Source organism: Triticum dicoccoides, chromosome 5B (genome assembly GCF_002162155.2).
Source record: "Triticum dicoccoides isolate Atlit2015 ecotype Zavitan chromosome 5B, WEW_v2.0, whole genome shotgun sequence".
Lineage (NCBI taxonomy): Eukaryota > Viridiplantae > Streptophyta > Magnoliopsida > Poales > Poaceae > Triticum > Triticum dicoccoides.
This window is the reverse complement of record NC_041389.1, coordinates 271,353,807-271,374,157: the sequence shown is the minus strand read 5'-3', so window position 1 is coordinate 271,374,157 and position 20,351 is coordinate 271,353,807.

Below are 20,351 nucleotides of genomic sequence, written 5' to 3'. Positions count from 1 at the left end.
GAGAGTTTTGAAGACAAACAATATAAACACACAATTTGATTGCAGGAAGGTAGACTACCCTAGACAAGCCATAGACAAGTATTCAATGAAGTGAAAGCACGAAGACTAATAGCATCTAGGTAGTAAGGATCAGGATGGAAGATAGTACGAAACCAATCAGAACAAGTAGTCACACAGTGAAGTCAAACAGATAATGCAAGCAGGCAATGACCTCACGAAGACAAACTGAAAGTAAACAGAAGTAAGAGATAGAACCAGTGGCTTCAGAAGGACAGGGATTTGTTCGACCAGTTCCAGTTGCTGTGACAATTGTACTCTGGTTAGGAAGGCTGAGATTCAACTCAGAAGACCACGTCTTCACCTTATTCCCCTTGAGCTAAGGACACTTAGTCCCCGCCCAATCACTCTAGTAAGTCTTCAAGGTAGACTTCCAAACCTTCACTGACTTTGTTCACGGCAATCCATAATGGCTGTTGGATGCTCAGAACGCGATGCCTAACCGGCTGGAGGATTCACAGTCCTCAAGTGTAACAAGTCTTCAGATCACGCGGACAGAAAGACTTCAGTGATGCCAAACACTCTTTGGGCTCTGGGTGGTTTGGGCTTTGTCCTCGCAAGGATTCTCTCTCGAAAGCTTCGGCGGTGGGTTGCTCTCAAATGACAAAATCCGTGTACTAACTCTAAGCAGCCACCAATTTATGGTGTAGGGGGTGGGCTATTTATAGCCACTGGGCAACCCGACCGGAATTGTCCGAAATGACCCTGGGTCACTAAGGAACTGACATGTGTTGCAACGGTCAGATTTCAAACACACGCGGCAGCTTGACTTGGGCTACAAGTAAAGCTGACTTATCCAACTCAAGATAAGATTTGCTCTCATTTTCTTCGCTCGAAGACATAGGATTTGGTTGAGCATCACTTCAGTCACTCTGACTTTGTTCACTTGGACCCCACTTAACAGTGCGGTGGTTCCTATGACTCAACAAAGAAGAAAAAGAGATAACGAAACAACTAAGTCTTCGCGCTCCATAGTCTTCACTCAATGTCTTCTTGTGTCATAGTCTTCAATGTGAGTATCTTCATAGACCACCATTGTCTTCAATGTCTTCACACATTTTAAGGGTTAATCTCCGGTAGGTAAACCGAATCAATGAGGGACTACTACCTGTGTTATCCTACAATTCTCACAAACACATTAGTCCCTCAACCAGGTTTGTCGTCAATACTCCAAAACCAACTAGGGGTGGCACTAGATGCCCTTACAGCAGTTCTTTTTCCGCAGTTTGCTAGTGGCCACAATAAGCTACTTTTTAAAACTAGGCCAGAATAACCATGGTCTACATATCTACTGTAGTGACCATGGGCCTCCTACAGGATGTAGAAACAATGGGCCTTCTATGGTCCATAGAAACAATGGGCCTTCTACGGGTTGTAGAAGCAACAGGCCTTATGCGGGTCGTTCTCGATTGGCAAAAATGGGCCAATAATGGACCGCATTATGGTCCGTAAATAGGCTAGAGTTGGAATCGTTCATTCATGGGCCCACCCTAACGGGCCGTCGTTAATTGGCCGTATTTGATGACGCTAAGAAAACGGCCCAACGGATTAACAGGCCACAAATGGGCCGACTTTAACCACGGGCTGAATTTGGCCCACAACCGAAACAGGCCAGTAACGGATCGTAAGTAATCGAATGCTGCAAATCAGCCCAAGAATAAATGGGCCATGAGAAGGCCAAAAGATAACACGGGCTGGAAACGGCCCAATGGAATAATGAGCCATTAATGGGTATAAAGTGATACACTGTTCATTATGGGCCAGTTTCACCACGGGTCGTTAATGGGCCAACAGTTACAAGGGCCTCATATGGGCTGAAAGACGTCATGGGATATACATGGGCTGGAAGTTACAACGGGCTAGAAACATATTGGACGGCCCAGATGACGCTACTGGGCCTAATTCAGATAGGCCATAGTGGGTCGTGAGTTAGCGGGCTGTAAATGGGCTATATGCGAACAACTGCTAACATGCTTTAAGTGGGCCGGCCGTTACCTTTTGACCAGATCAAACCTGCCGGCCTATTGACCTGAATGGGCAACTGTTGAGCCGAGCCACGTTTCGACGTATCATAGGCGTGTCTCGTCCATTCACTGGATGACAACTATCCGAACGCTAGGCCGACACGTGGATCTGCCGACGAATGAGAATTTTACACGTGGAAAATCCTCATTTGTCTAGGATGTTAACGGGTTATCAGATCCAAACCCGAACCCGATATCTTAACGGCGACCCGTTATGGTGGATGCCACGTGTCGGCCACCCTTGACAAAAACACTTCCATGACGCGCCATTTATCGTCATGGAAGTGGACACTTCCGTGATGATAATTTTGGTATTGTCATGGAACACTTCTACGACAACACATGTATGACTATCTTGATTCTGTCATAAAATCATCATGGATGTACATGCATGCAGAAAACGTGACCTACTGTGACAAACACGTATCATCACGAAAGTGTATTTTTTGTAGTGTTATAGCTATGTCTTCAAGTTGCCATTTTTCTGCACTAAGTGAATGTGATCGAACCCTAACCCCATATGTGCCTATCTCTCCTACTCTCTGAATCTTCATATGCATTCTGTTGACACGTGTAGATTGTATTCACTGTGTCATTGTCAGTCAAAGATTAAGAGAAAAAATTTAGAAATCATTTAATATCCTTATCCTTTTTTCCTGAATCCGGAGAAGGCAGAACGACCACCCGTCATATCAGGTGTTCGTGGGGTCATGGCACAGTTTTTAAACTGTTGCATGCATGCCACGCATAGCCCAGATGCGTAACGCCAGGAGTAGCTGAGTCATTTCACTACGCCAACTCCCTTCTTATAAATACTCAGCCGCCGCAGTCATTACTTCCCTACTCCCTTCGCTGTCTCGTTCAAAACACCGTTGCTAGTTCTCATCGTCGTTGGAGAAGAAATGCTTCACTGTCGCGACTTCTCTGTCGTATTCTTCACGTCGGCCGCGGACCTCTTCTTCCCGCCGCCTCCGTAGGTGTCTTCCGCCACCAAGTTAGGGCGCGGGACATTGGACTGCTCGACCCCATCCCAACTCGTCTAGCAGTTCCTCAATTGTTCTTGAGCGGTAATTAAAAGCTTGCTTTTTACCGCACGTTTGATCCGATAAGTTTTCTATATCTTCAGGAAGTTTTTTTTACCACTTCCAAATCTGGATCTTTCATTCTCTGCATCTCATAACTTGCAAGTACTTTCACTTGTGCTTCACAACTAAGTTGATTCCTCACTTGTACTTATTCATGGATTCATACAAATCTAGAACCAACTTATCTCGATAAGTGAATGTATTCGATCTATGAGGTCAGTGTCTTCAAACTGATTTATCTTCAAAATCCTCTGAAAATGCATATGACCTCTTCCCCTTCCCTCGCATCTGTAATGTTGTCACAGTTACATGTTCGTGGGAGAGTCCCTAGGATCTCATAGTCTGAATTCATTTGCAGACCACTTACAACATCATATAAAATCTCCTAAAGCCAGTTCCTGTCTGGACAGCAAAGCGAAGCCTATCACCTCTATGAAGCCAATCAGTCTTGTGAAGCCAATGGCAAGTAGAAAATTTGCGAAGAAAGGCGGAAGATAGCACTGTGACAACACTGCAAAGGATCTACCTTCTGAACTATATGAAATGTACAAGTTTGATCCAGAAGAAAGCTATGGTGAGCGCAAATCTCGCGTACAATGGATTCACGGATATTGGGTTGATCAATGGTTTCTGTATAACTTTGTGACGCCTGAGTATGCTAACAAGAATGTTGTGAGGCCGCTATGGGCTGGCATTGTGTATAAGCAGCTCCATCCATAAACCAAGGCTGAATCCATTCAACAAGGCTTCTTCCCTTGTATGGTGAGGGGGCCAATGGCTCAGAATGCTGACCCATCCAGTCTTTGATGGTGTCATGAAGACAATCTGTTTGAAGCAAATTATCAGTTTGCTAGGGCTTCTACTATACAAAACAAGACCTTGGGATTGACTTCAACCGAAGTCCAGCTAAGCCAAGGCCCGATGGCAGCCATGAAGTCAAACTCAATATAATAGGTCCCTTTAACAACTTCGATGGGTTTCCCACACACATAGCTGAGCAAAGAGCTAGTTTGATGCTGCTCAAGATGAGCCCCAATCTGAAGACCCAGAACCCCCGAAGCCTGCGAAGAAGTCAAAGGCTTCAAAGTCTGTATCTGCTCCAAAAGCTTCAAGAGTGAAGCCATTGAAGATTGCACCTGCTAAATCCAGTGTGCATTCTGAAGACTTGTCTCGCACTTCTGCGAAGACAAAGAAAATTTCTGGGAAAGGACATACTCCAGCAAGCATTCTGCGCAATGAGGGAGATGTGATTGATCTATCTAGTGATTAAGATCTTTCTAATGATGCCCTTCAGCTGTTGATCAATAGCAAGCAGGAGGCCAAAATCTTCAAGGATTTGCCTCTGTTTGATGCTGACATTTTGAACAATTTCATTGACGAATGGTTACTTCTCCCACCATTGATGATCTGCAGCTACCAATTGACATCAGCGTCACATTCCAGGACTGCATAGCCAAAGATCTTGCTATTGCTCAGAAGGTTGTTGAGCAGAAAAACAAGATTGATCATGAGAAAGCTCTCTTCAAGAAGCACATGGCTAAGCTCAGTGCAACTAAGGTTCAGAACTTCAAGAAGATGATGGTTGATCTTAAGGCAGAGTTCCTTAAGCGTTGTGATGAAGCCAACGGCTCTCGAGAGCGCCTTAAATTCTGTGCTGAGGAATGTGTTCAGGCTCATAATGAAGCCATGAAGAGAAAGGCTCTTGGGCATCCAGGAATGGATCCAAGGCTGGCAGCCAAGAAGAAGGAGCCAGCTGAAGCATAAGCTGAGGCTCCAAGGCAAGAGAGGCCAAGCATTGTCTTCCCTTCTAGCATGACTGGCTCGAGGCCAAAGTACCATCAACTACTTCTGAAAGGAAGAAGACCAAGCAGGGAAAGGCTGAAGCCAAAAATTGCAAGCATCAAGAAGCCTCTGATGCCGCTCTGTCTCGGAAGAAGCTGAAGACAAAGTCTTCAAAGACTTCAAGAAGAGCTCAAGCACCAATAGTTTCATCTACTCCTCAGGAGTTGCTACTTGTTAAGCCTATTTCTATTGCACTACCTTCCTCCTCCAATCGAGACCGTTGAATGATTGTACATGAGCCTGCTCCCACAGAGGCCCGTGAAACTGAAGAGATTCAAGCTATTGACACCATCACAGCTGAAGACATTGGTCGTGAAGACAATGTGGAAACAAATGATGATGAAGTCCTTCCTCAAGTACTGCAGCTGACTCAGAAGCAGGTACCATTGCCTGCTCCCACGAGCAGTGAACAGATTAGTATTGGTGGTCCTACGACGCCAATCACTCAAGATGAGTTCTGGGAAGAGCAGCACCCCAACTCCCCACTCCATGAAGTCCCGCGTACTCCACCAGCTGAAGTCACTACTCCTGTGCTTGAGACTTCCCAAGAAACCCCCGAAGACATGGAGAAGACTACTCCATCACCGCAAGCGTCGCCCTCATTCCGAAGACTTCACAAAGGCCCAAGGCCATCTGTCTCCATGTCAAGCATTCCTGAAGAGGATGTGCACACCACAAGCTTAGTAGCACATCAAGTGTTTCTTGAAGCCATCCCCTCAGTGACTGCTCAAGAATCTGAAGCCAAAGAGGCTGAAGATATTCCGGCTGCATCAGCCAATGAAGAAGAAGAAGAACAAGTTATTATTCCCCCTACTGCACCAAGTGTGATTCTAGAAGTGATTGTGCCTGACCCCCCCCTAGTGATTGAAGCCTCTGTTGCTGTTGCTGCCACACATAGTGAAGCCAATGATGTTGTAATGGCTGAAGCCAATGAGCAGTCTAAAGCCACACTTCAACATGAAGCCACTGATGTGTCTGAAGATATTCGGCCATCCACCTCGGATGTTGATGCTGCTCCAATAGTTCCACATACCATGGCAAGGGTGTTCAATCGCACAGGTGAGCTGATCAGCGTCAAGTGGCACATACTTACTCCTCCTGAAGCTCCTAAGCCCCAATATGATTACCATATAGAGCAGAGGCCTCAGACACAGAAGCCTATGCCAATGTTGCCAAGGTTTCCAAGTGTTGCACCACTCAGGGCTCATTCAGCGTATTAAGCTTTAGAGAGCACAATACATTCTTCGACAAGGCCAAGAATCCTTACATGAAACCCAAGATTTCCTCTAATAGGTTCTGGAGTCATAAGCAATGTAGCTATTAGTCGTCCATCTTATTCAACCAGGACAAAATCTTTCCACACAAGCGCATGTGTTGTGAAGCCATGGTTGGTCTGCCCTTCCTTGAAGAAGCCCTCGACTGCTTTTGTGAAGTTGTCTTGCTCCCATTTGTCATCGACAAGGAGCACTGGAATGAAGAGCTTTTGCTTCAATTTTTATGCTGCTTTACATATCTCAGGCTACAACTGGGATCCGAAGACATGGGTCCTTGACTAGATGGCAGGTGATGTCCATCATGAAGCCCAAGCTCAAGATATCATTGAGCTCACTTCCCAGCCCACTCTTGGAGATATTTATGAGCCAGGTTGTCAGTGATATGAACAGGACCTTGAAAGCATCTTCCAGAAGCAAGAGTCGAACATGAGCCAAATGATGAGCATGATGAAGCCATTGCCAGTAGAAGCTGAGTACCCCAAGAACTTCCTTGTCAATGACCTCGAGTACCTGCCCCGTACCTGATACGTCTCCAATGTATCTACTTTTCCAAACACTTTTGCCCTTGTTTTGGACTCTAAATTGCATGATTTGAATGAAACTAACCCGGGCTGACGCTGTTTTCAACATAACTGCCATGGTGTTATTTTTGTGTAGAAAACAAAATTTCTCGGAATGACCTAAAAATCCACGGAGATTACTTTTGGAAAATATAAAAAATACTGGCAAAAGAATCAAGCCTAGGGGGCCCACACCCTGTCCAGGAGGGTGGGGGGCGCACCCCCTCCCCCCGGGTGTGCCCCCTGCCTCATGGGCCCCCTGGATGTCCACCGACCTCAACTCCAACTCTATATATTTGCTTTCGCGGAGAGAAAAATTAGAGAGAAAGTTTCATCGTGTTTTACGATACGGAGCCACCCGCCAAGCACTAATCTTTCTCGGGAGGGCTGATCTAGAGTCCGTTCGGGGCTTCGGAGAGGGGGATTCATTGTCGTCGTCATCATCAACCATCCTCCATCACCAATTTCATGATGCTCACCGCCATGCATGAGTAATTCCATCATATGCTTGCTGGACGGTGATGGGTTGGATGAGATTTACCATGTAAGCAAGTTAGTTTTGTTAGGGTTTGATCCCTAATATCCACTATGTTCTAAGATTGATGTTGATATGACTTTGCTATGCTTAATGCTTGTCACTAGGGCCCGAGTGCCATGATTTCAGATCTGAACCTATTATGTTTTCATGAATATATGTGAGTTCTTGATCCTATCTTGCAAGTCTATATTCACCTATTATGTGTTATAATGCGACAACCCCGAAGTGACAATAATCTTGGATACTTCTCAGTGATGACCGTAGTTTGAGGAGTTCATGTATTCACTAAGTGCTAATGCTTTGGTCCGGTACTCTATTAAAAGGAGTCCTTAATATCCCTTAGTTTCCATTAGGACCCCGCTGCCACGGAAGGCTAGGACAAAAGATGTCATGCAAGTTCTTTTCCATAAGCACGTATGACTATATTCGGAATAGATGCCTACATTACATTGATGAACTGGAGCTAGTTCTGTGTCATCCTATGTTATAACTATTACATGAGGAATCGCATCCAACATAATTATCCATCACTGATCCAATGCCTACGAGCTTTTCACATATTGTGCTTTGCTTATTTACTTTTATGTTGCTACTGTTACAGTTACTACAAAACTGTTATCGTTACTTTTGCTACTGTTACCATCTATTTATATATTAAAAATGCTTGACGGGTTAACCAGAAAATAGAGAATTAAACTAGAAAATCCCACAAAAATAGAAACATCTGACCATTAATGTTAATATAAAATAAAACTATAACCGTTAGATCGTAATAACTTTATGAAAAATTAACCACCAATGCCATCGAAAGAAGCTCCTCTTTTATACCCTAACAAAACAAAAATCTACCCGTCCTCTCCAAAACCCTCCCGATGTCTTCCTTTCCCCTGGCCCGACGGGCACTGTCTACTTGGATAATTTCTCGGAGATCCCCTCATGGCCTCCAAATTCTTCTTGTGGAATTATGCCTTGATAGAGATCCCCTCATGGCCTCCGAAGTTCTTCTTATGGAAGTATGCCTTGATAAATGGACTTCTGGTCGGTGCTTTCATGTACGTACAAGATGGCTCAAATCTAAGAAGCTGATTAATTCTGTGGATATGCGGCAAGGGCATAAGGCTGATTGATTTCTAGGTCTGGCCTCAGGTAAGTATGTCAGCATTAGCACCCAGCCGTAGCAATCTAACGGCTTGCTTTGGTGGATGGTCACGCATCTGGTCGGAAAGCAATCGGCAACATGCAGTTGCCAGATCGATAAAAGTAACGTATGCAATTTTCTATTATTTTTAGCACATGCTTGATAGGGGTCTTCTTGCTGATTAAATTCCCGCATGCCAACAACAAGCTAGATCGGAGACACTTGATATTCGGTTGGATGAACACACTTATCCTTGCATAATTACATCTCGCACAACTCAAAAACCAATCTCAATCTCCAATTCCGTTCTACTTGTAAGTGCTTCCAGATTGGCTTCACCTTCATATCGGCCACCCTTGAACATCGCCACGCTATAGGATCTCCTCGATTGTCCAATTCAACTCCACCCAAAAACAACAGCAACTCCAGTAGGTATCATCTTCTGCACAAATTTGATTAATTTGAACTCCTTCCGTAAATAAATATAAGAGCACTTAGATCACTGAAGTGATTATGTAAACGCTCTTATATTTATATTTATGTACAGAGGGAGTACTATCCATTGGATGTCAAACTGATGAAGTGATCACTGGGTGATGGATCAAGTATACTTGATTGGTAGATTATGCTAAAATAAAAAAACACTAATCTATACATCTAGATTGATTAATATGACCGAAATCGGTTCCTTGCTATACTTCTGTTTAGTAAAAACTTTTTTGTGTCCAAGGTTGGCAACCAATCTCCGTCGATCACCTTGATTATCGAATTGACTCCTTTTAGTGACCGCTCCACCTCCAGTAGGTATTACCATCTTATGAACAAAAGAAATTAATTTGCATGATTCATTGAAAGATAGATTAATGAACTCCCTTGCCGTACTTACATTTCCCTGAGTTAATAGTTTGTGTTAAAGGTAACTCTTTACTATGCATATAATTATTTTTCCAGTTATATTTCTACTTTACTAACTCATACATCTATTTCTATTTTTAGGCCCCAAACAACATCTCACCTATGTTCTTGAATGCATTGACCACAAGAACCGAGTGATAAGACAATCAAGGACTAAAACAAAGGGTGCACGACATCAAAACTGAGGACAAAGAAAAACGTCACCAGATATGTAAGTTGTATTAAGTTTGAATTTTAGTATGAACAAGAACAACCAACAGTGATATTTAAATGATGCAAAATTAAGAAACTTGAACATTGAATGGACTTGGTATGAATTTTTTCAAACTTCGTAGAGGCAACCGGCAAGTACAGCAACATGGTGCCATTTTCTGGTAAGCAGAAAGAACATCAGGTATAGCTAGAAGCATGTTCTCCCTCCGTTCCTAAATATAGTTTTTTAGAGATTTCACTATGAACTACATATGGAGCAAAATGAGTGAATCTACACTATGAAACATGTCTATATACATCCGTATGTAGTTTGTAGTGAAATCTCTAAAAATATTTATATTTAGGAACGGAGGGAGTAGCTTACTATGCTGCCAACTGAGAGAGCCATTGGCTTACCTCATGAAATGGCTATGAAAAAAACGGGAAGAGGTCGAAAAACTACATGCAAAATACCATACTATACAACTCCACGTTGGATCTCACATCAATGGCCTGTAAGGTAGACAAAGAAATAAACAATCGTAGTGGACCTTATGTGTTTAGAATGAACGGGCAAAACTAACACATAGTTGCTACATTGGTGCCTGAAGGTGAAGAGTGAAGAGATACCGCGCTAGGCAGAGTTGTGCTTGTGCATATATGGCACTAAAAACACAAAAGATAAAGGGAATCAATATATCCTCGCATCATTGAGGCCCTTAATAATATGCTGGATAGAGATAATATACGAGCAAAAACATTCAGAATGGCAAGTGGCACATTCAAAGACTGTAACTATCACAATGCCAGATTAAACTAACCAATGAGTGTGGCGCAGATGGAAAACGACATGGTATGCCATCTGCAACTGAAGTTGCATCCTCGATTGTGAATGGTACAAAAGAAAAAAAATGACGGTATGTGATTGTTCAGTACAACGTACAAACACATTCATCGAAGTGACGATAGTAAATAATTGTGGGGACCCCGACTCATAAGTCGTGATCACCGAATGCACGTGTACAGTGATCCCAGAGATCAATGCTCACTGAACACACAGAAGCTGAATAACAAGAGTCTTACATCCATACATACCGTATTACACAAGTAGGACCATTATGGTCGAGTCTTGAGTATAGCATCGCAGCGGAAATCTTCGTCGATAACTTGGACCCATGCCATCTGCCTTAACCCTACAGGCATTCGTACCGGGAAGCGTCCTAGCTCGCATGTTCGTCATCGAAGTATTCTTCATCATATCCTGTTCTTTCAAGCCTGGCTAATAAAATAACCAGTGGCAAGCCAAGGAGTACTTTGAATGTACTTGCAAGCAACCCATGTTTTGGTTCAAGATACAACAATGCATGATATAGGTAAATTTTTGCAGGAAGCTAGTTTTGAGTGCAATGACATGTTCAACATCTTTATAAGGCATGCATCAAGAGAATTCAAGTAACCATGAGGACTGGTTACAGATATCAACATAAATAGAGTGGGCACCAACCCATCTAACATAAACAGAGTGGGCACCAACCCATCTAACATAAACAGAGTGGGCACCAGCCCACCTCAATCATGTCAAGTCCTTTGACTTGACCCAAGTAGTTTTATCAGCTCACACACATGGTTGCAAAACTTTGGACATAGTTTAAGCAGCACCGCCCAACCGTCCTTGACCGTGGACATGGCTATTCGAATAGTTTTACACTCTGCAGAGGTTGCACACTTTACCCACAAGATCCGGGGAACTCCCGTGTCATCCACGACCCGCGGTACCTCAAGTACCCGGGGTAAGCACCCGATAACTACCTTTCTCTAGACGACACTAACATGGAGTCCACTCGATTGGTAGTAACCCCCGTGCCCAACATTATCACATAACATTTTCGTGGAGCCTTGCTCCCATACTTATCACATACCACTGGCACGGGGTACCAACGGTGTGTCCGGTGCCCTGTGAAAACAGTCATGGCCGCCCTACCTGGCACGACCCCGTCCCGAGAGAGCGCACCAACAACTCTCCCATCACTAGTAATGCGGGCCCCAAGCTAGTATCAGTCTAGGTACTCAATAATGCCCTTTCCCATATAAGGGTAGAGTGGTTGCGCATGTAAGGTTGGGACAGTCATCAAATATTAAATCTAATCCGTTTTCGAAAACAACACACACACCTGCCTCGGTACACCACTTCGTCATCAAGTGGTTACCCATCTCATCATCTCCCTCGGGCATAAGTGGCACCCGACGGGGTTTTCGAAAAATCCTTTGAAGATACTTTGTCTCCGTCACCATGCATATACCCATCCCTCTTGCGTGGCATCTACTTTAGCATCCTATCTACTCCCACCGGCATAACCCTCATAAGAAGGTAGGGCCATGCACAATGCAAGTATCAACGAGGAAGTGGCAGAGGCAACCAACCCACGTGGTTTACCCTCTCATCATGGTCCCGATGCAACAATAATAAAGAGCTATATGACATGGATAAAAAGGGTTTCATAGACATGGTCAAAGGGCTGCTTGCCTGTTTTAACAAAGTCATCGAGTTCTTCAAATATCTCTGGTCCAACTCCGAGCATTCCGTCTACTTCGTCAACTATCGTCGAAAGCAACCATAATAAGCAACACAACAAGGCAGGAAATAAAAGTGCTCTAAAAATATGAGTTGGACTTTTCTGGGATACCTCTGGTCATATGAGGGATGACCAAAGTGGTTTCATTAGGATTTGATCAATGGAAATCTCTGAACATTTCAATATGATGGAATCAAGGGATTAATGGGTTTGCAAGAAGTGTACAGAAATACATTTTTGAAAAATGAGCAAAGGCACCCATTTAACCAAGGATGATTTTAGAAGCATCTAGGAGTTGGTTTTACTGGATTTGGAGTTCAAATGAATTCCCTATGAATTTGCAAAATTGACAAATATGAAGAAATGGCTCATAATATTATGGGGTACAGAAAGTATTAAGAAAAATGTTCATAAACTAATTTATGAACTTAGAAGCATCTAGGAATTTGAATCATGGCATTTGGATCAATTTTGAGCTCTCTGTGATTTTCTAAAGTTCATCACATAAATGGAAAAATGGGGTTTTGATAAATATTTGTGAAGGAAATGCTCCTGTAAAAATATTACAACAGGATCATGTGGTAGGGCATGATTTTAGAAACTATTAGAAATTTGAATCATCAAATTTGGAGCTAAATTGATTTGTTTATGGATATAACAAGGTTACAGAAAAAGAAAAGGAAAAGGGAAAGGGGGTGTACCCTTATCCAGCGCACCAGGCGAAAGATAGCAGTGGGCCGGCCCAGCGGCTCGGCTGCGCAGGTGTCAGGGGCGACGTCGAAGGCGTATTCCAGTCAGGGCGCCTTCACCGCGGGGAAGCGGGGAAGAGGCTGGTACGCCTTCACTTAAACGGGAGGGGCCCGCTGGCCGGTCACTGACCTGCGGGGTCCACCCGCAGGGTCGTCGCCCTCCTCCCGCCCGCGACAGAGGAGGCAGAGGAGGCAGGGACGAGCGCTTGCCGGCTCCCATTCCGGTGGCTCCGGCCACCTCCGGCGACCGCCCGGACTCCGGCGAGCTCGGGAGGATGGGCCGCACCCACCTGGGGACCCAGTTTCTGCCGAGGACCGCCAGAGCGAGCGAGGCCTCGGCCGCGGCAGGAACAGGCGATGGCGGAGTTCGGCACGGCGAGGAAGGCGCGAGGATGAGGGGATGAAGTGCGGGGCGAGTCGGTGGTGGTGGTGAGGGTGCACTGGAGTGGCTAGGAAGAGAGGAGAGGCTCGAGATAGCCAGAATTTCGGCGGAGCCCGACGGCGGCACTCCGGCCATGGAGGGAGCAGGAGGGCGCGAGAGGAGGAGTGAGTTGGTCCGGGGGTCACTGGGAGTGAGAGAGGGCGAAAGGAGGCCAGAGAGGGCTCGGGGGTGGCCTTAAATAGGAGGGGGCGAGGTGCACCACGGGACCGTGCGCCGGCGAGGCCGTAGCCGTCGCTAGAGGCCACGGGGGCTCGTGTGAGCGTGTCTGGGGTGTCCGTGGGGTTGTTCTAGGGCGAGAGGAGGGGAGAGAAGGAGCGGGGAAGGGCCAGGGTGCCGCGCGTGTGAGCCGCACCATTGGCGCGCTCGGGCGGCCTCTGTTTGCTAGCGCGGAGGCACGGGGAGGAGGAGAGAGGAGGGGGCCGACCGCGTGGCGTGTTGCGGACGCTGAGGCGCATCGGCAGGCGCGCGGGGGAGGCCCGAGGTGGTCGGGCGACGCGGCGTCAACGGTCGAACGCCCTGCGAGGCGCTCCAGAGCATGCAAATGGCCGGCACCCGCGGCTTTTTGCGCGCACCCGCGCGTCCACTTGTGTCTGGCAGCTGAAAGGGGGAGTAAACAATGCGGAAATAGCATTGGATGCCCTGGGGATCCACTGGAGGGAAGAGGGAGTTGAGGGGGAGTGGAAATGCTGCTGTCCAGAGTAGAGAAATGGAGTTTTCACCCCCTTCAGCATGGCTTCTCGGGCAAGGAAAGATGCAGGAGGTAGAGGAGGACCATATGAGGCTGTGGGAAAAAGCTCAGCTCATGGAGATGTGTGGAAATGGCTGAAACAAGTATTTTGTGTTTCTGTCAGAAGGTGTTTGATGTTGGTTTAGGCAATAAGATGACTTCCATTTGTCATGAGGCTCCACAGGGTGAAATGACACACATTACTAGGGCCTTCCACCAATTTGGAGTTCATTTGGAGCAAGTTGACAATGCAACTTTGGTAAACCCTAGAAATCAACAGAAATGGGCTTTCCAAGATTTAGCCATGCAAATCTATTCTCCTTGATGCACCACTTGGTGTAGTGGCCTCATTTGGTCATGTGATCATTCTCACAAAAGTTGGAATCAAGGAGAGAAAGTTGGTAATGTAGAGTTGTTCAAATTTGATTCTGGTCAAAGAGGGTTTTGGGGCACTTTGATAAATATAACTTGTTCTCCAACTTGTTCCACTTGGTCTAGATGAATAATTAGACCATTTGAGAATGTTCACAAGGTTTGAGAATATTTGGAAATGTTTGGCAATGTAAAGTTTCTCAAACTTCAAAATGGACAGAAATGGTTTTGAGGGTATTTGATGATGTTATCTTGTTCTCCAAGACATGAGACTTGGCAAGATCACCAAATATGTCATATGTGACATGGTAGAATTTTCTTGGAATTTTTGGAGAATATTTCCTTTGTAAATATTTCAAAAGCTTGAAATATCCAGAAAGGGTTTTTGAGGGATTTGACCAATATCTTGAACATGACCATGTGTTGAAACTCTTATGTATGGACAATATATGTCCTATGAGTTTCCCTAAATTTTGTCAAATATTTTTGAAGCAATAAAATAATTTTTCCCTATTAAAGACCATTTCTGGCCTTAAGAAAAAGCTTTTAAATAAAATACGAAAATAACTTTCAAAATTATATTTTTGTGGTTTCTGGGTATCCTATATCTAATAGGAGTCAAATATATTTTTAGAAAGATTTTTACTGTCCTTAATTAAGTACTTGCAGTGCAAACCTCAATTCAGGGGTTTTTGAAAAACTAATTTTTGAAAATGCTATTTGGCCAAATTATTTTTGCAAGAAATTATTTTTATGTCCTATACACATGGCATGATCATTGGGAAAGGTTTTTGGATAAAGGAGAAGGAGTATAAGAGTTGGAGAATTTATTTGATTTTTAGAGCACTTGCAAACAGCAAACAAACATTCAATCAAAGCAAAGACAAAACACTCAAAAGTTTTTGTCAAACCACATTTTGACATTATTTATTGACTTAAGTGTTGTGCCATGAAAATCAGGGTGTGACAATAATAGAATCACATCTAGAAGAAAAGGTCAATATTCCAAAAAAAACATGTCACCAGCTAAATGGGTGTGGTTATGACTTCTAAAAATGAGACAATATCATATCTCACCATGCTTTGCTATGACCATAACAAAAGCCAGGAGCACTCTCCAAACAAGGTTGGACTATATCTACATGAACAAGTCTTTACACATGGACATCTATATGTACCATTATCAAGAGTTAGAAAAATGGATGGACTACAAGTAATGCTAAATGATGAAGATAACAATAAGGATGTTATGGTCAAGAACATAATCTACAAAGAATTTTTCTAAAGTTATGAACTAAAAGTCCAAAACACACACTTGCCGTATGATGTTGCCAGCCTTTTACATAAGCACAAGTACATTGATAATTAATTTGCCGCAAAATCTGTTCAAATTAACAAATTTACTAATCTATGGTAACATGAATGTTAGACACTATATGGCAGGACGAATATAATGTACTATTCTAAAGAAATATTGAAAAAATGCATGAACATTTGATGAAAATATGAAATATTTCCAAAAAATGGTAAAAGCTTTACGCCCATTTAAGCTTATGGTTTCTTACAATCTATATACATCAGATTACAGTTACTCCTGAGTAATTATTCAATAATACCAAACATCAAAACAGTATGGTATCTCATGTTTGAAGCTCTTTATTGACTACAAGCATATAGGAGTTGAGCTCAATATTGTATAACGCAATCAGACCTATTTTCTTATTTAGTTATTAAAATTTAATTAACCTTTTAATAAATATTTAAACTACAACTACTCGCAAATATGTGTATAAATTCTTAAATTTCATCGGTAATAATGTATGGTAAGGGGCCTAACACTGTCAATGTCGGTCCCATGCCCGGAAAAGGTAGGATGTGGCCTGAACAAATTCAGATTTTTGACTAAGTTACCATCAGCAACGATCATTAATAGCAACAAACTTATGAATTAATCTGTGCACAATAGATTTCCTCTGGAAACTGGGAGCTAAAAAGAGGCAGGACACCTAACTGAACAAACATTTTTATCTATGCCCTTTTTATTGCGAAATTGAAAGAAAGCAGAGAGGAGCTGGTACCACTTCAAGGTCCTCCCACAGCGGTACCTCATACTCCAGTTTTGCACGATTTTTGTTGATTTTGGAGTCCGAAGGCACCAACATTTGTAGGGCTGCGCTGGAAGAAAAATGTATGAGTGTCGATGAGCCCCCTCCGCTAACCCAACTGCGAAAGCTCCTCCTCCTTCGACCTTAACGGTGATGGCAGCCTCACCAGACTGGAGATGTCCGTGTTGCATCACTCGCCTCCGCCCCATCACAGGGGACAAGATCCACACCCTCATTGCCTACATGGACACTGTCAGGACCCCGACTCAATGCCACATCGATCTAGCATGTAACACCTCATATCACTTTGCGGCCTCACGCACGGTATTCCCACGGGTGTCGCCTTACCTTTGCCTGGGACCGTTTGCGCCTTTTGGCACACGTATATGATAGTGTCGCTAGCATCCATATGATAAGGAGCCCGGGCTGACATGGCTAGTCGTAAACCCAAAGTGGCACAAACTTACAGGGACAGGCATCCATGACCCAGCATCGAACGTGTCGGTCATCAGCGAGTGAATCCAGGCTGTAGCACTGGGCTAGCAGGACTCCGGTGAACCGGGCTGTAGCGGGCTAACAGGACTCCGGTATTCATCACGTGACATTTCCCCAAAGGGACAGACACAGGAACGAAGAAGGACACATGCCGGCCAGCCTAAGTGTTCTAGAGCAGTAGCAAGCTACCATGGCTCAGTGGAAGCACTAGGAGACATTTCCCGGTAAAAGAGGCTACTAAGGTTAAACAACTAGATAGTCAGATCCCACACATACCAAGCATTTCAATAACATACACACAATATGCTCGATATGTGCAAATACAACATGGCATCACAACATGACTCTACAACTCAAGTATTTTATTCAATAGGCTCCGAGGAGTGAGATATTACAAACATGGGTCTCATGACCCAACACTCAGAGCATACAAGTCAAAGCACAAGCGGAAGCTCAACATGTCTGAGTACAGACATCTACAAATGAAAAAGGCTGAGAAGCCTGACTATCTACTAGATCCTGCCGAGGGCACAAGATCGTAGCTGAGGTAACAAGCTAAACGTCGAAGTCCACGCGGTACTACTAGCGAGACTGAAGTCTCTCTGCAAAAACGTAAAATAGGCAAACGTGAGTACAAATGTACCCAGCAAGACTTACATCAGAACTAACTACATATGCATCATTATCAACAAAGGGGGGGTGGAGTTTAACTGCAGCAAGCCAGCTTTGACTCGGTGGCTATCCTAAACTACGACTGCAAGTAACTCTTTTGAGGTGGCGCACACGAGTCCACATATTCACCATATCAATACACCACTATGGATCCGCTCCCGTCTCCCTACGAGAACGCCATCCATAGCACTCACGCTTATCTTGCGTATTTTAGAGTATCCACTTTCACTTGTCTATGAACTGTACAGGCAACCCAGAAGTCCTTTTCCGCGGACACGGCTATTCGAATAGATCATATTAACCCTGTAGGGGTGTACTTCTTCACACACGCTCTCGCCACTTACCACCATGTACACCACGTGTATCTCGGCAACCTTCAAGCGGAAGCCTGGCGAGGGAGTCGTCCACGACCTGACTAACCACACAAGTCTCTCGTCTAGGTTTATCGCCTATTCGGGTTCCATCCCCAAGGAGATCCGGCCTGGGTGTCGCTCACGGCCCCAAACGATGTGAGCAGGGTTCCCAAGCCCACCATCCGGGTGCCACTTGGTACACCGTGCCACTGTGCCTAGTCTGTCCCAAGCCCACCTGTACCGGGTGCCACTTGGTAGACTACTACCTACAAACACCAGAAACTAGTTGCAACTCCTGGACAGAGATCGAGTTGATTAATAAGTCGAGAGAGCTTGGAGTGCCCGGAGCCCAATGTGTGGTAGTAACTGTTCATGGATCACAAACACAGAACTCAGTTCCTGAGGACGGCTGCAATGAGACAACCCACCATGTACTCCTACATGGCCTCTCACCGCTACCCTTACCAAATCGTGTTCACACACTTAGCTCTCAACAGTAGGACATGTTTACACACCTCCAATTCATTCCCGATGAATCAGACCTGACTCAACTCTAAGCAATAGCAGGCATGACAAACAAGCATGAATGAGTAGGCACATCAGGGCTCAAACAACTCCTACTCATGCTAGTGGGTTTCATCTATTTACTATGGCAATGACAGGTCATGTAGAGGATAAAGGGGTTCAACTACCGCAGCAAGTAACAGTTGTATCGTTGTTGTCCTAATGCAGTAAAAGAGAGCAGGAGCGAGAGAGTGGGATTGTATCGGAATGAACAAGGGGGGTTTTGCTTGCCTGGCACTTCTGAAGAGAATATAGTTCTTCATCGGTGGCATCGAACACATCATCGGAACCACGTCTACTGAGGGGGAACAAACACCGGCAACAGAGAAAGAACACAATCAATGCAATCCAACAATATGATGCATGAGTGTGACATGGCAATATGCTGTGATTTAAGCTAATGCAACTAGCAGCAGGTTAAATGAAGTTGGTTTGAACCAAGGGTTCAAATTCAAACTCCATATGTGGATATTTAAATGTCATTTATATGATTTGTGCTAAACAGCAGCTATAAGTTGTTCTAACATGCATGAAAACAGTACAGATGGATAGATTGGATTTTTCTGATCATTTTTCATATATAACTTATTTCATTTGGAGTTACGGTTGATTTTATATGAATTTTAGAAGTTTATACTATTTTCTGGAATTTCCTATATAAGAATAAATCCAGTAATTGAATTAATGCGTCAGCACTGCGTCACTGTGACGTCAGCTGGTCAACAGGGTCGGTCCAGGTCAAACCTGACGGCTGGGACCCACGGGTCAGTGTAACAGGGCTGGTTTGGGTCAATGACATGTGGGACCAGTCAATGCTGACTGGGCAGGTCAACCCTGACAATCGGGGCCCACTTTACTTAATCTAATCCTAAACAAACATAATCTTATACTTAATTATTCTAGTGGGGTCCACTGTCAGTGTCTGTGGGTGGTTTAGCTGGCGGTGATTAGCACTAAATACGCGGCCACGTCGGCACGCTGGTGTTTGGCCAGCGGCGACCTCAAGCCGCGGCGGAGGCGCACTGGAGTGGTTCGGGTTTTGCCCACGGTCGACCAAATCGACCGTGGTTTGGTCCTATGCGTAGTTGGGGCTCGCGCGCATCTAGCAGGGCAAGCGAGAAGAGCTGGGGTGGCCGGAGGCGACGGCAACCACGACGGCGGCGGCGGCCGGAGTTCGGACGGGGTTAGGTTTGGCGTTACACGGCACAGCGAGATCAGCTGAGGGGCTCTACGGGTTCCTGGAGTCACCAGGAGCACGCCGGTGCAACGAACGCAAGTGCAAGAGCTCGGGGGTGCGGGGCTCGCCGGCCATGGCGGACGGCGAGCTACGGCCATGGCGGCGCAGCTAGCTAGGGGACGGACCAGAGAGGGAGAGGTGAGGGTAAATACTCCGGGGCTCACAGCGAGGTCGAAGAGCAGCTCGGTGGTCTCGGGGAGGCGCCGGAGACAGCGAATCGACCGCGGCGATCGCCGGACAGATGCGGCGATGAATGCGGCAGGGACGACGCTGCGGTGCACCCGGCGTCACGTGGGTTGGTGGAGACGAAGAGGAAGGCGCGGCGGTTCTTCTAGAAGCATCGGCGAGGCGAGGGGTGGACATTGGCTGCTGTGGATCTCGTCGGTGCTCTCAGGTGCTTGTGGTCGATCGCGAGAGAGAGGGAGCAGTGGGGAGGA